Source organism: Euprymna scolopes, chromosome 5 (assembly GCF_053919585.1).
Source record: "Euprymna scolopes isolate OS-2025 chromosome 5, ASM5391958v1, whole genome shotgun sequence".
In the NCBI taxonomy this organism is placed as follows: Eukaryota; Metazoa; Mollusca; class Cephalopoda; order Sepiida; family Sepiolidae; genus Euprymna; species Euprymna scolopes.
In genome coordinates this window covers 147030597-147047930 of record NC_136486.1, presented here as the reverse complement: position 1 = coordinate 147047930, position 17334 = coordinate 147030597, and the positions used below count along the sequence as shown (strand labels likewise).

General features: G+C 36.8%; 1 protein-coding gene across 3 annotated transcripts in view; it reads left to right on the top strand.

The window, feature by feature from the left end:
• LOC145277012 (basic phospholipase A2-like) overlaps nucleotides 1-17334 on the top strand; it is a 90120-nt gene that overhangs the window by 34780 nt on the left and 38006 nt on the right. Inside the window, exon 2 of one of the 3 annotated variants that reach the window (XM_080128612.1) lies at nucleotides 1792-1968. The exons of 1 other annotated variant lie outside the window; for it this stretch is intronic. The gene's annotated coding sequence lies outside the window, so the exon portion shown is untranslated. Of the gene's footprint in view, nucleotides 1-1791; nucleotides 1969-15808; nucleotides 15954-17334 lie in introns of those variants that run through there. One more of the 3 variants, XM_080128613.1, reaches the window with a different exon arrangement.

Below are 17334 nucleotides of genomic sequence, written 5' to 3'. Positions count from 1 at the left end.
ACTGTGATTGATTGTAAAATCTTAGGATAAGAGTTGCCATTTTGGCTAGAAATTTATTTAAAGAAAATCTATATACTAATACGCCCAGGCAGTATCATGTTCCGCCCCTTTTTAAAAGATGCGTCGCCCGATTGCAGAAGATGCAACACAAAGAAAGTAATATCGTGAAGTCTTCGTTAGCACTGGATGCTTATGACATATAAATGACACAAACTCCTACAAAGGTTTTGGGGGTAGACAACTATAACTAGATATATGCTGAAATTACATTAACCGAAATATTTAGATAAGTATGTTCAGGCTTGAACAAATATGATAAATTAATATCTCGAGGTTTGTGTTCGCGCCGGACTTCCATAGAATGGAAACATTTTCAAATAAAGCAGCAATACACAGATAAAGAAGATGTGGAATTTCTACAATTTCGCTAGGATTTACCCCTAAGTGAGTTGAACCAGCCTCCCCCGAAAAGAAGTGTCTAGAAAAAACTAGATTCACAAGCGGTCCCGAGTCGCATTTATATCCTAGTTATAAGAGATGACGACGTTATGTTTTTGCAATTCTTGCAGTCGACGTCCGCTTACATACAGCGCCTGATATTCTCAAATGGTCACCCATCTTGTACTGATTAGGCTCAACGTTGCTTAACTTCGGTGATTTTACGAGAGACAGTGTATCAACGTGATTGCGCGGCTAGTAATCATTTAATATAATAAATACAGAATATTTTGAGTCGGTCATTTAGGGTTAGGGTTCATGCCTAAAACGGATTTTTTTTTCTTCTGTGAGAACTCGGCCGTTAACCATCCTGTTAATGTTAAAATCTTTCACTCTACAATAACGAGCACTACGTTAAAAAACGACCCTGGTGTCTAACTCTGTCCCGTGGAGAGGCATAGTAAATAGGTACAACAACGAGCACTGTTCGCTTGTTTGTATATAAATATGTATAGTTCGATTCCGTTATGCAACGGTTAGCGAGTAAGACACGTTCCTATTTAAAGTTCCCGGACAGGTGATGGGGAGAAATGAGGAAGCAAATAGTAAGTTAAACAACTCCGTCGCCTAAAATGAATCCTGAATGATATATTTTACTATATAATAAACAGTAAACGGTGAATATTTTTTTTACTTTAGGTCATCAGAAATGATAATAAAAATTTACATACGTAAAATTAAATTTTTAACGTAATTTTATGATTTTCCGGCAGACTACAACATGGTCGTCTTCAAATCCAATGTAAACAAGTTCTTGATGAGCTGACCTCTTGGATAATCAAATCATACCGAATTTCTACAACTAAAGATCTCTACCCTGTTTTCCTGATAACGATCGTACATTCATTAACCCTTATCCTCGAGTGACCCTCGGGCCTTGATGTGGTGGGTGATTCATATGTAAAACAAATTAAATACTTTTAGATAAACAGAGTACGAACACTGATTAAACATATTTTTATCATTTTTGACATAGATTGTACACTAGTAACACTAATATCATTCTTTGTCTTTATAATCAGACCTTTAAGGTGGCTTTTTTGTACTTAGATTCTAGTACACATCACGCGTTAACATGAATGACAGTAGTGAAGATCCTAAAGTGGGCGCTATCAAAACACGTTGCTGATAAAGAGGCCAGACAAGCGAGAAGTGGCCTCCTACGACACGTGGTTTCTAGCTTCGTTGCAGACGAATGAAAAAAGCTAAAATTATTCACCCTCCTCCCTTCTTTTTCTTTTTTATTTTTTATTCTATTTTATTTATTTATTTTTTTTTTTTTTTTTTGGCAAGTCGTCTGGATAATTACTTAACCCCCAACTCGCTGATTGGAATATCTTTGACATTACAAACACCAGGAAGGCCACGCTAATGCGTTTTGCTTACATATCGAAATTGGTAACCCCGTGTTCATGACGAAACATGACTAGTGTCTGCATTTAGATGAAAGAATCGTCGCTTTTATTCCGGGTAAGTCGATTAATGTTATTAAGATGTGCGGGAGGGGGGGGGGCTTATGACACCTTTTTTTTATTACATAGAAAGGAAGGAATACGTGACTGGCAATGGGTGATGTTATTTTCTTGTTTGTTTGTTTTTTTTAATAAAAACAAAAAAAAAATGGTCATTTTTAAACACTCAATACTTATGTGCACTTTTATCTGTTTTATTTTTTTTTTACAATAAAAAAATAAAATACCGCTTATGAAAGCTTGAACGACACTCGAGGATGAGGATTAAAGAGTGTCTGATGGCTGGTGAGACAACACCGTGATGATCGGGAGTGGTGGAACTTGGGTAGAATTTGATTATTTAAGAGGGCGGCTTTTTGCATTCGACTTGAAAGCTACCAGGCGGTAGTAAGCTGGGAAGCAGCCCCTCGATATTGTGTTCCACGGGCGGACAGTTCTGAGAAAAAAAAAAAAGAAAAACTTTCCATCAATGTAATGAGATATTTTACATTGCTCTTTCTGCACCTATATGCATCTTAAAGTTGAAAATTATATGCTATTCAGTTAATTTTTTTCCGAAGAAATTCAGCATCTTTTATTAAAATATGATATTTCACAGAACTTTTTAGATACGTGCATCATTCACCCTTTAAAACATATTTTAATTTTAATTTTGAATCCAATTATCTTAGTCTGCCATAAAACGAATAAAAAAAATAAGATTTTTGTATTTTCTTGTTTTATTATTATTATTTTATTATTGGCTCACATGGAGCTTTCACACAAGTCAACAAACGATCTGATTGAAGACCTGTGGTGTTCTCTGGAAGCTGAGTGACAACAAGTCTCCCCAGACGTCCAGCTCTCTCCTCCTCCTTCGATAGCATCTGCAAATAAATTTGCATCATCGCAACAGCCTCTTACCATTGATTTCTCGCGGCAGTGGCCATTAGTTTATACTGGAATTTGAGTGGCACTAAGCCTCCCCAAGATCCCAGTTCTCTTCACATTTGTCCAGCGGAGGTCTGGCCAGTACTCCCTCCTCGGTCTTCCCATCCTCCTTGACCCTTCTCGGCTCTTTGATATCACTTTTCTATTGGGGGAACGGTGGTGTAACAATGGAGGGGATGCATGATGGGGATGTAGAACATGTAGTTCTGCAGCTTCGGTGTTCTTCATTCCCTATAACGCTTCTTCGTTATATTGTCTTGTGTTATTCTCCGCATTCAAGGGTTTTCCTTAATATTTCAGCCGTTTTCATTATCGTTAGGCGTTGTATTTTTGCAGCTATTCCTCTGATTCCAATTTCTGACATTCTTTTTTCCAGGTTTTTCGGAATTGTTCCTAGTGCTCCTACTATTATCGGTACTATTTTGATTTTCTTCATCATCCAAATCCCTTTTAACTCTCAGGCTAGTTCTGTGTATTTGCTTCGTTTCTCCTTTTCTTTCATACTCACCCTGTGGTCAGCTGGGACAGCAAAGTTTACGATTTAACAGGATTTCTCTTTCTTGTTAATTATTACAACATCTGGTCTTCTTGCTTGAATGGGTTTGTCCGTTTGTATGTCCATGTCCCATAGGATTTTGTGGTTCTCGTTTTCGAGTTCTGTTTCGGGTTTATGCTTGTACCATTTATCTGTACGCTGAAAATGCAGCTGTTTGCACAATTCCCAGTGCACCGCGCTCATCACTTGGTCGTGCCTGTTTTTGTATTCCGTTTGGGCCAGTTTGCTGCATTCACTTACTATATGGTTTATCGTTCCGTCTCTTTGTCCACAGAGTCTGCATTTGCTGTTTTCTTGTGTTTTATCGATCCTTGCTTTGATATGGTTGGTTCTTATCGAGTTATCCTGTGCTACAGTTATTAGAGATTCAGTTTCTCGGTTTATGCGTCCTTTTCGCATCCATGTCCAGGTGTTTTCGTTATTCTAATCTTTTGTCATTCTTATGAATCTTCAGTGGAGTTGTTTCTCTTCCCATTTCTCTTTTCTCGTTTTGTCTCTCTGTTTTCTGTTTTCTGTTTTATTGGGTTTCTCCGTGTCTCTCCTTGCCATAATTATCCTTTCAGTGCTTTGCATTATGTATTTTTCTAGTTCTTTTTTGTGTCCTTCACACAGTCTTCTATAGAGATCAGTCCTCTCCCGCCGCCTTTCCTTTTCACGTAGTCTCTGTCAATATCGTCCTTTGGGTGTAGTGCATTATGCATGGTCATGAGTTTTCTGGTTTTCTGGTCGAGCTTTCTCAGTTCTTCTTTTGTCCATCCTATAAACGGTCCAGAGTACCTCACTAGTGACACTGCCCATGTATTTATACCTTTTATTAGGTTTCTACTATATAATTTAGTTTCCAGAAATTTTCTTGTTCTCCTGAGGTATTCCTTTCCAATTTTCTCTTTCATTTCTGTTGCTCTGATGGTGTCCGCTTCCTATTATTATTATTATTATTATTATTATTATTATTATTATTATTATTATTATTATTATTATTGCATTTCCACTCCAAACAAGGCACATTGCCACTTTGATGTCGGGGGTTACTGTCTGAGACATAATCTGCATAGATACTATGTAGGGAGTTGAGCAGCAAGATGTCTGTTTACATTACATTTGAACTTCTGCATGTCAGTACAAGGGGGAAACAGGAACTTGGAATGGAATTCCAAAGTCTAGCAGTCTAAGGGAAGAAACTATTAGAGTAACAGGCTTCCTGGCAACTGGGAATCTCTACTGTAGGGTGGGATTTTACTGCTTGTTATTTACGCAGATGGGGTACAAGGGCTTGTAGTTCATCGGAGCACATACCATTAAAATACTTGTAAAACAGGAAGAGGGATGCAACATTTCGTCGATGGGCCAGAGATTGAAGCCTCGCTAACTATGCGGGACTTATAAGGTGTGCGATTCTCTTTGGAACCCTTTCTAAGAATGAAAGACTAGTAGCAGATTCACCAGCCCTAATGTGGCAACATACTCACTAGTAGTCACCCAGGCCATCATCAAAGAGTTCTAACAACTTGTGTTTTCTATAGTCTGAATGACAATAAGCCTCCCCAGATTTCCAGTACTCTCTATTGCTTTGGATAACGTTTACAGATGAATTTGCGTTATCGCAACAGCCGCTTACTATTTTCCTCATTGACAGCGACCATTAGTCTTCACTGGAATTAGGATGGCAATAAGCCTCCCCAAGGTCCCAGTTTTTTGGGGGTTTTTTTGCACTCATCTAATGGAGGTCTGGTTAGTACTTCTCTCTCTCTCTCTCTCTCTCTCTCTCTCTCTCTCTCTCTCTCTCTCTCTCTCTCTCTTCGGTCTTTTCAATTTCCTTGATTCTCACTTATTTGGTGTGTCCCTGTTTATAGCAACACATGGAAAAAGGGGGCGGAAGACAGGACCGCAGAGGGGGTGTAAACTTACAATCAAACAGTTTCAGTTTTCTTGATTCCATGTGATGGTCCTTTATGTTTTACATCTGTAGCAGTTTCTGTATTTCAGTTTGTGTCTATAGCTCATGTGTGTTAGTCTCCGCATTCAAGGGTTTTCCTTAATATTTTATCCATTTTCATTATTGTTATATGTTGTTTCTTTTCAGCCAACCTTCTGATTCCAATCTCTCCCATTCTCTTTTCAAAGTTTTTCGGGATTGCTTCTAGCGCTCCTACTATAAGTGGCATCATCATCATCATCATCATCACCATCATTATTTTTATCATTTTTATTTTTACTTTTTATTTTTTGTATTCATGATCATGGGGCAATTTCATTGTTATTTTTGCCTGAAACGAATTGATAAATAATTTTATGTGCTCAAGATAGTCTGCTTATTACTTTTATTTGCCTACCTTAGAGTTGAGTGGGCAATAAATTTCTGAAATACGTACACAAAGATAAATAATATTTATGGTGTGTTATATCAATTTTGTCATAAATTCTGTATTCTACTGAATTATATGAGCTTTATTGGACTTAAAGTCTTAATCATTGAGCTAAATTAAACTTGCAGTATTTATTTTTTTATTTATTTGTTTGTTTGTTTACTTGCTTACTTTTATTCACATTCACCCCAAATAAGGCTCATCGCCACTTGGACGTAAGTGACTACAATTTGAAATTATGTTTAGGGAAGATGTGCAAGATGTTAGTATATGTTACATTTAAACTTCTGCATGCTAGTACAGTTAGGGAAGCGGGTGGCAAGAAAGGAATTCCAAAGTCTAGCTGTTCAAAGGGAAGACACTATTAGAGTAGAAGGATTTCCGGCATTTAGGGGCCTCAAAAGGGAAAGGTATGATTTTGTTGCTACACGAGTTTGTCGGGGATATATACGTCGAAGGGGGCACAAGTGCATTGTATCATGGTGAGTTAGAATATTTTATCTTTTTATTTTTATAATGAAATCGGTATTTTTTTTTCTAAAGTACAATCTGGCTTTTATTTAAACATATATACACATATGCATCCATATACACACATACGCATCCATATACACACATACACACATACACACACATATATATATATATATATATATATATATATATATATATATATATATATATATATATATATATATAAACATGATTTTTAGTTTACTCCCACTGCAAGAACTTAGACACCAGGGTCAGAAAGTCCGATTGAGAAGTCAGTGCCCCCGAAGAGGAACACTCTAACCTGCAAAAAATATCTGGATAGCTCCATAGGCGTTCCCCGGTAAGGGAACATCAGGCAATTAGCAATAAACTAATCCCTTCTTAAAGAGAAAAGGCAAAGCCTGGGAGGGTGAATCTTCTAGAACTGCACAAAACTAAACTCCCACCGCAAAACTAACAGGGATCGGATCAGTATAGGAATGGTCTAATCTCTGTTGAATCTGGGAGCTCAGGATAAAAAATTCGTGTGTGTGTGTGTGTGTGTGTGTGTGTGTGTGTGTGTGTGTGTGTGTCACAAGAAGTCCATATTCCAAATAGTGTGTGTGTGACAAGTCTATATTCCGAATTCGAAGATGTTATTCATCTTACCGTTTCTTTCCGCATGTTAAAATGTTCAAATCTTGACATACCCTGTTTCGTAGCGCAGAAACAATCCACTATAATTACAACCACTCAACCCAATGATTCATTATTACTGGAGAGATATGAGGATATACGTTGGCGAAACTTAGCATGAACTAAATAAAAGATTTAATGCACATAAAAGTGATATAAAAGTAACAAATCCCTGAAATTATTCTATTTTAGCAAGGATGAAATCCATAACTACATAATCCAGGCTGCGAATTATATAGTTATGGCTTCGATCCTGGCTAAAAAAAAAAAGTCTAGCCATGCTAATGAGGGATTGTAGCCAGAATCACGTGTCCATGAATACCTTTTATGCACGTAAACATATTTAAACATAGCAACAAGAAACCATTCCGCAGCTTTAGCAATAAATGGGCTGCTTTACCAAATAAGAGAAGGGAAAGTGCGAGAGTGTGGTCTGCCAAAAATAACAAAGATCTAACTCAGGACTACATAATCTGCAATCTGGATCATGTAGTTATGGGTTCGATTGTTGCCAAAAAAATATAGCCATGCTGATGATGACTGGTAGCCTAAAACATGTGTCCATGGATAACTTTTATGCACATAAAAAGATTTTTTAAATAAAATAAAAAATACGTCCGTCAAACAAAGGGGCGACGCAAAATAAACAAGGAGGTAACTACTTTGTCGTGTAGGAAGTGAAATTAAATAATAAAAAGAACAGCGTTTCAATACTGTTAATAATATATAATAATAATAATAATAATAATAATAATAATAATAATAATAATAATAATATTAATAATATAAAAAATTAACAACTACAGATCTTTTATATATATATATATATATATATATATATATATATATATATATATATATATATATATATATTAGTGTTGGGACGATTAATCGGAATCGGTATCAGAATCGGAAAAATTGATCAGTATGCTCCGTATTTAAAAATTCAGGTGACCAATCATCTCCCTCTTAATACAGATCAATCAGTCTCCTGTGCGTCATAAGTAAGTTGCTAGAATATCTGTCAAATAGAGAAATAGTCAACCACCTTAGCAAAAATAATCCGGAGTCCCTCAGCGGTCCATCCTGGGCCCAACTCTCTTTCTGATCTACATCAAGGTCTCCCAAATCACATCCTAAGATCATTTGTAGGCATATATGCTGACGACACTATTATACATGGCAACTGGCAACACTTCAAAGGCCGTAAATCACCAAGTTCTCTCTGATCCTCTCTCCTCTGATCTTATCATGTAGTGCAATGGAGAAAAAGGTGGTTGGTTACTTTTAATGCATATAAAACCAAGATTCTATCTTTCCATTATCAACGCTCTGATCCACGTCTGGCATCAATTGAAATGAATGGCTTGCGTCTTGGGGAGGCTCCATGTTTGGACAAGCTTCTAGGTTTGACCTTTACTCCTCATCTTAGATGGAACACGTACACCAAATCCGTTGCCAAGACTGCTGGAAAAATAGTGGGATTGTTCTACCACTCCAGTAGATATCTTACTGCTGATGCAATTCTCTACCTGTATAAGAGCAAAGTACGTCCAAGGATGGAGTACTGTTGCCACATCTGGGCAGGAGCTACTAGAAGCACCTTATCCTGCCTTGAAAGATTTCAAAATAGACTTCGTAGCCTAGTGGAAGATGTCCTTTTCTCTTCCCTGCAACCTCTTTTCCCAGAAGAGACGTTGTGAGCCTGTCTCTGCTTTATTATTTTCATGGGAAGTGCTCATCTGAGCTACGATCTATGGCCCCTCCTCGCCTGACGTTCACGAAAAACACTTGTCTAGCTGAACCACTATCAATTAATTTCACCCACTCTTTATCTGTGCCTAATCCTAAACATAGATTCCATAAACAAGGCTGCTTTCTTAAAACTGCACGCCTGTGGAACTCTGTTCCGTTTTTCTGCTTTTCCAGCTGACTACAATATGGTTGTCTTCAAACCAACATGAACAAGTTCTTGATGATCCGTTTCTCTTAAGTAATCCAATTTACCAAATTTACACTACTAACGATTACTACGACATTTTCCCATTGACTACTGTACAATCATTAACCTTTATACTCCAGTGGTCTCCGGGCCTTGGTAAGTGGTGACTCTTTTGTGTGTGTATATATATATATATATATATATATATATATATATATATATATATATATATTGTTAAATATTCAGAAAATTTGAAAGTGTCTAAATTTTCACGAAGGTCTTTTATTTTACCTGTCCTAAGACGGGTATTCTTCTAATTATCTATGAAATTTAACCAACGGGTGTCTTTAAGCGCACATTTCTTTATCGGGTGATTTTCTTTCGATATATAAATCGGTCAATGGGCCATGTCGTGACGTTATTTGATTTGATCTGCGCAGCTTATTAATACAGTGTCGTTCAAACTATTATCGGTGTCAGCTAAAGTTAAGCGTTTTTATCTTAATGTGTCCAGATAACTAGTCAACAAATCTAACATAGAGAGCAACAGTCAGAAATGAAGCTACATAAATAAACCAGCAAGGTTATCCAGCGTTGTCCGCGTACAGTATAAAAATAATAATGAATTGAAACAAAAAACCGAATTGTTAACATTAAAAATGTTTAACGAAAAAAAAATATCCGAAGTATTTGAATTAGTCGGACTACTATTCTTATATCGAATGCAATTCCTATGACGTTTCGGCTGATGTAACCTTAGACCTTCTTCAGTAACTTACTATGTAACTCTATGGTATCGTGGAAACCTGTTTATTAATTTCAAAACGTATTATTTTAAATTTAATTTTTATTATAAGGAACTGTGTGTGTTGCTTCAACCAATGTTTACTTCTGATAAGGTATGACTGTTTTGCTTATTTTACAGCTTTAATAGCTTAGATTTATGGTGAGGGGGGTATATATGGGTATATGGTTGCCCATTTGTTAGCTTTGTATGAACATGGTATAAAAACTCTGAAACACGAGTAACATACGAATATTTCTTCCTGAAACTTAATTTAAATATTTTAATATCTATCTACAATTGTATACTATTGTCTCCATATAAACTTAAGTGTATATATTTATATACCTATGTTGCATGATCATCTCCAATATTAATGAACAGATCACTATGGAATTTGTGGGATATATTTTAGGCAACACAGTGACTAATATGGGGACGATTAAGTAAGAGTTCAAATAGTGGAGGAAATCGGTCAGATCATTAAAACAAAACAAAATTGTCTCAAAGAAGCTGTCGTGGTGCGCTTACGTCGAGGTGTGTATTTTCAATACGCCGGCCATTTTTATTTGTAAACATTCTCACAGACGCCGTCTGTTGGTAGACAAACGGAACTACTGACTTTGTGCTAAAAATAGCAATACCCCTTTTCCCTATTTCGAACTGAAACACAAGAAACCTAAATTCAACCTTTTTTTCATTTAACAAAATAGGAGAGACTTTGATTCTGAGCTGAATCTGACATAAACACTATAAATTTAAATCTGAAACTATTGTGACTGATTTGAAGGAGATTTAATTCTATTCATTTGTTTTCTTTTTTCTTCTTCTAAGAGCAGCACTTGTTGTAACAATAGTCTTCCATGAATACAGCCTGCTGCCATTCGGCATACGGCGGGGAGGGAGAGCGAGGAGTTGACATTTCGACGCGCACAGTCTAAAGCTCTCAGCAGCGGTGGCGGTTTTTCAAACAGAAAGTTTTTCCACAACTCAGAAAGGTTTTCACAAACAGACCTTTTCAGGGCTAACATTCTGAAAGTTTTTCATCCTCCACTGCCTGCACTCTGCACTCTTAGACGCCTGCCTACTCATCTAGCTCCTTCCAGCATCCCTAGTTGCCTCCTGCAGCCTTCCAGCCCTCGGTGCCTCCTACAGCCTTCTAGTGCCGGTCGACGTATGGCTACTATGCCAGAGCCTGTTAACATTCGGTTACCCGTTCCAGTACCGGTAGCTGTCAAGCTACCCCTCTCAGTGCACACTAAATCCTGCCAACGTCCGGTTACTGATTCCAGTGCTAACTGACGTCCAGCTCAGCAGCCCGCTGACACTCACTTTCCAGTACCCACTGATGTTAGCTCAGCAGCCCGTTGAGACCCACCTTCAAGTGCCCACTGACGTCCAACTCAGCAGCCCACTGACACCTACTTTCGAGTGCCTACTGACGTCCAGCTCCTGATCCTGGCAATCTATTTTATTTTATTTTTTTTATTTTATTTTACTTATCTATTTTTTATTTTATTTATTTATTTATTTTATTTATTTTTTTTTTTTTTTGCCTTACGATCTCACGTTTTTGTTTGTCAATAAAAAAGAACGGTTCCTACCGTTTTTTTGGAACTGAAATTTCTGTTTGTCATTCTTCTTTGTCTGTGATGTTGCCTTTCTTTTTTGTGTCTAATATTTTAGTTGTATGGTCGATTTGGTTTAATCACCGGTCGCTCTCCTCTCCAACAAAGGTTTCTCTTGCCATGACTATGCATAGAGCAAATACTACACCTTGACCCTTGCCTGTTCGCACAACTATCTGGATTGTTGTTAGCGAGTCTGACTAATCTACGAATGGTCGAATGGTACCTCAGTCTCTGACAAATTGTATCAGCAATATATCGAGATTTTAAGGTCTTTGGAATTTCTCTTGTATCTTTGTTGCTGCATTACGTATTTCACATCTCAGCTGTTCATTTACCCACTCTGCATTGTCCACTCTTCACTGTACATTTTGTTGAATGAGGCGGCCGTACATTTTAGCGTCTTGAAAAACATGCGCTATACGTTGAAGACCTTCCCACATTTAATAATTAATATTCCATTTGATAAAGTTAGAATTCTCTTACCTAGGTCTGTGGTATATATATATATATATACTAGGGGATTTGTCTGTGTGTATGACTGTATGTGCCCGTGTTTGTGAGTTAGTTTCCTATGGACTCGAAAACGGCTGCGGCGATTTTCATGAAATTTCACACAAATGTACTTAATCTATCTTGCAGTGTTCTTAGATGGATTTTATATGGGAATATTTTATGAGTATCAATAATCGATAATCGAAATAATTCGATGAAAGAATGAACAAACCATTTTGACCAAAGTTAACAATTTAAACAGCCTACACCACAAGTGCATTTGATAAGTTTTATTACAACACAAGCTGAAAGGCCCAACATATAAAATCAACAGTAGGTACTTTGATATGATAGAGGCATATCCGAAATAAATGTTTTTATTTAAAGCACAATTGCACCATGTTACTTTTTCATTTTAAACTTAAATACAAACCATTATCACCGCACAAGCAGAAAAGCTATGCATATAAAATCAACAGTAGGTTATTTGATATAACAGAAGCGCGTCCAAAATGAATGTTTGCTTAGAGCACAATTGAAGCATTATATTTGATTTTTTAATTTTAAACTTTAATTCAAGCTATTATATATAGAAAAATAATTTTATAAAATCAATAGTAGGTTATCTATAGTGCAATGTAGACTACAATGTATTGTTGATTAAGTTACTGTGGGAAGGTATGTGAAGTTTCCTCCTGATGCACCGCGATGAATCCCCAACTAGAGCAGGCAATCAATCGATTTGATTGAAAAATGAGCGATTTTACCGATTTCGATATAAAATATTGGAGTATGAAACTGGTGTAATGAAATAACCTAACATTCTTTCATAGATGAAATGAACTATGGATATATTGACCCTCTCACGTGACTAAGAGAGAAGGAAAAAAGACAGGAAGGGAATAAGAAAATATGTCGAGTAACTCTTATGTTACCTGCATTCACTTGTAAATAAACCCCTTTGTCTTTCACCCATGACCCCGTGTTTCTTGCTCTATTCTTATTTAAAGTATGGATATAACAGAAACATTCGTTGATCATCATTCAATCCCGGACAACGCCGGATCGCCATTCTAGTTAGTAAATAAACTAGACTTTTTACCCGTTTAAAAACAGGAAAATGTTATAGTCCATTGACTTAGAATGAGTGCTTATGCCAAATTGATGATTGAATATGGTTAAATTTGTGGTCATTTTTGCATTAAATACTCATTTCTGTTGATCCTTTAGGAGTCTCGAACGAGTACAATAATACTTAGTTGTACTTTATCATAACAAATACCCATACAAAATTTCAGCAAGATTGACTCAATGGTTTCCGAGAAAAAGTGAGCGTAAATGTGATGACTAATCTCTATTAATCCTTAACTGAGCATCGAACGGATACCATAATACATAGTTTGCTGTACCTTATCAGAACGAAGGTCCGTACAAAGTTTTCTTTATTTCTCCGTTCGTTCGACTTACTCTTTGCGCTTCTTTCCTTTACACTTTTTTCTCTTTCTGTGCCGAGTGGAAATTGGACGTACTTAAACCAATTGCTCTGTCAGTCGTCATGCAATCACATGATGTTCTGAAACAACATGAGGACGAACGGAACACATTTTGGAGAGGAATTTACATCAATGCGCATGCGCTGGACTCGAAACCAGGTTGCGTTTTGTTTGTAACAAAACCCAACCTAGACCACTACCATAAACATACTGTAAAGCTTGAATATGAATAACTAGGCTGGGTACCCGGCGTTGACCGGGTGTTTGTAGATGTGTGTTGAGCAAAAAAAAAAAAAAGTTGTAGTAGGCAGTAGGCAGGCAGGATCGAACCCGTGACGCGAAGGCGGAAAAAAGTGGGGGAGGGGTGTAAGGGTGTTGGTTGAGCAACAAAAAAAAAGGAAAATTGCGAGCGCAAAAAAAGTGGTGGTAGACAGGCAGACTCGAACCCGTACCGCGAAAGAGGAAAACAAAGTGAAAAAAAACGTGACGTGTTATCTGTTGCGCTCACTGTCAAACCGGAAATGACATAGGTTTAAATTAAGGCTAGACAATCGAACATAAGCGATCACTTTTGAAAATATCAGCGAAAAAGCGACCCCTCCCTGTAGAAAAGTGCCCAATTGAGGGTGAAGGAATTAATGTTTTTGGACTACTATTTGTCGTCTGAAGGGTCGAGCTTCAAAACGATACCGATCTCATGAAAATCCGTCGCCTCTGTCGAAAGTTTTTGCGAGACATACATACATACATACATACATTTAAACAGACAGATGAGATTTATATTATAGATTAAGGTAAAATATAATAGAAATTCTAAAGTGGCCAAATAAATACCCAGATCTCAGTTTGATTAAAAATATATGGGTAGAGATGAAACCTAGAATTCCAAGAACGGCCATGTAAAAGCGGCGTCAAATATAGGAATATTTTCGTAGAGAATGGGGATATATTAGGTAAGAAAAATGCAGGAAACCCGTACAGGATTTCTCTAAATTAACAATAACGGTTACGCTACGAGATATTAATAGATGATTTATTATGTGCATTACGCATTTTGCATTATTAAACATCAATTTTTTATTTGTGGGATATTTTTATTATTCTTTAAAACTGATGGCACAAAAGTTTCATAAAATTAACTTTTATGAATATGTAACGTTACACACGTTTACACACTCGGCGCCCAACACGTTGTAGACTCCGTCGCAAAAGAGACAAAAACCAGGAATAATAAAGAAATTCAACTCGCTGTTTCAGGTTTTAATCTGATAGGTCCTGAACTGTCATCCAAGCTTCAGCCTCTGTCCCACCGACGAAATGTTGCATCCCTCTGCATGTTCTACAAGTATTTTAATGGTGAATGCTCTGAAAAACTGCAAGCACTTGTGCCCCTTCGAAAAAAAATACCCCCGGCAAACCCGACAAGCAGCTCAATCCCACCCCTACACAGTAGAGATCCCTAGATATAAGAGAGCTTTCTACTCCAGTAGTTTCTTCCCTAGAACCGCTAGACTTTGGAATTCCCTTCCGAGTCCCTGCATCCCCAACTGTACTGACATGCAGAAGTTCAAATGTAACGTGAACCGACATCTTGCTGTCTATATAGTACCCCTGTAGCTTATGTCCCTGATAGTAGCCCCCTACATCAAAGTGGCAATGTGCCTTGTTTGGGGTGAAAATGTAATAAAAAAGAAAAGAAGAAAAAAAACTTAATTCCTCAAGCTCCGGCTATGCGTGACCTTATCCACGTCTCTAACATGATCGTGATCCTTTCGGACGTTAATCTGATCCAGATCCTCAGTCTGAACACACGTTCTTTTCTTTATCATTTTCTTTTCTTCCTCGTCATGACATCATTTTGTATACGGCTCGGTGCATGCATACAGTCGCCATATGTGCGTCCGAGCTTTGTTAAAATATGTAAGGAAACCTTTTCAATATGTCGTAAACTTTTGCGTAGTACTGTATATATTTATAAATATTATTAAATTCAAATTATTAGGGATACTTCAAGTAATTCATAGAGTAAATTTAGTGATTATTACTGATTCTAGTTAAGTGTAGGGGACAAACGATTAGCACCGCCTTTCGTTATTCCAACACTTTTAATGGCGTTACTTTTTAAAATTGTGTAACTATACTTATTTGGCAAGTAAACGCGTATTATTTTTTCTATACTTGGTCAGAGAAAGAATCAATTCTTCTTGACTAGAGTAATTTATATGTTCCCTTAGAGAAAGATAAACGAGAGAAGGTGAGAGGTATATTGTATTTATTAATTTCCAACGGAAAGCGTAACATCATAAGTCTCGAAATAACTTTATAATAAACCCGTTCATGTAATTTTTTAAAAGTGCTTTAAACTTTTAAGTTTGAAGTTATTAAATAATAAATTGACCTTCCATCGCCCATAAAGAAAAGCAATGACATTAATACCTGTAACAGTAAACATGGAGTGTCTGAGAGAATGCACAACGAGAAGAAATAGTACTGTGCAGACCTGAGCTAGAAGGCAATATACAGCACTAGTTGCTTACTCTTGGTGTTGGGACGATCAATCAGGATTAGGAAAATCGGAACGTTTTGATGTATCGGAATTGGTATTGGAATCGGAAACAAGTAAGCCTTATTTCCGATTCTTTTATTTATTTATATTATTTTTACAATAAAACAATGGGATAAACATAATGCATTTATATATTAGAATGTTGTTTATTTAGAACATAAGATTAAGAGCTACACACCGCAGGTTAGAAATCTTATTATCAGCATTGATTAACTGAAACTCATTTGGGGTGGGGGTTGTGATAGGCTAAATAGTTATTCTGAGTTGGTTTACTTACGCCTATACCCTCGTTAAACCTTTCAAAACATAAGAAATTATTTTCGCATCTATTTGCTAAACTTCTCAGAGTTCACAGTTGAGTATGAAATGTGGTGGTGGTAGTGGCCATTGCCGTTCCTGGACACTGGCAGTCGTGACTCAAATGAAATAATCTGGCTTCCACTGTTGGGCATTGTTGTCCAGTGGCAACTAGTGGAAGCCACTGTCTGCGATTGTCAGCATTGTTGGTTACCAGCGATTACTGTTGGTTTGGGGCGATAACCTGCAGATACTGGCTGATTATAAAAAAAACATTTAAGGAAAAACATTACGTACATATTTGTCATGCCTAAATCAGTATCACTTCAAAAAATTACGAAAAATAATAAGTAAAAACAGAAGTTTTCGAAGTTAGGGATTCTCACTGTATATTAACTCTTTAGAATGAGTGAAATCAGTGGTTTCGCCTTCTACCGATGGCAATATCTTTCAAGTCGGCCATCGTTTTTCTTCTCGGTATACTGCACGCATTTTTTTCTAAAAATAGCTCTAGTACATCTTCTAAGTAATAAAATACTCCACAAAAAATGTAAATGTAGGGGGGACTTAAGTATAAGGGTTAATGTGTTAGGTAGACGACGAGACAACACCATGATGATCTGAAATGATGAAACTTCGGTAAATTTAATTATATTAGACAAACAAGAACTTACATTAGACTTGAAAACGGCAATGTTATAGTCAGCTGGGAAGCAGCATCACGGTATTGAAAACTTTGCTCGTGCAATTTTCGTTTAGTTTTAGGCACAGATAGAGAGTGTGGGAAGTTGTTGACAGTTGTTGAAGGTAGACGAGTGTTTGTTATTTTATGTCGAGAACTATAGATTGAAACTCAGTGGAGCACATAAAGAACATGGGTTATAGAAATTTAATAAAAGTGTTATAAAACAATATGAAATGTTTTTCAGTTTAAAGCAAAATAACAGTATAAATCCTCATGCTTAAATGCGCTTTGAACTCGTTACCTCTACTATGGAACCAACTTTCTGTTTCTCTCTTTTTCTTATACACATGCACATACACACATTGCTTAAAATTAGAACAAGCGAATTCTGGCTGTAAGCGTCAGAACTCCTTCGCCTTGCTCTATATAAAATATTGAACAGGACTAAATAT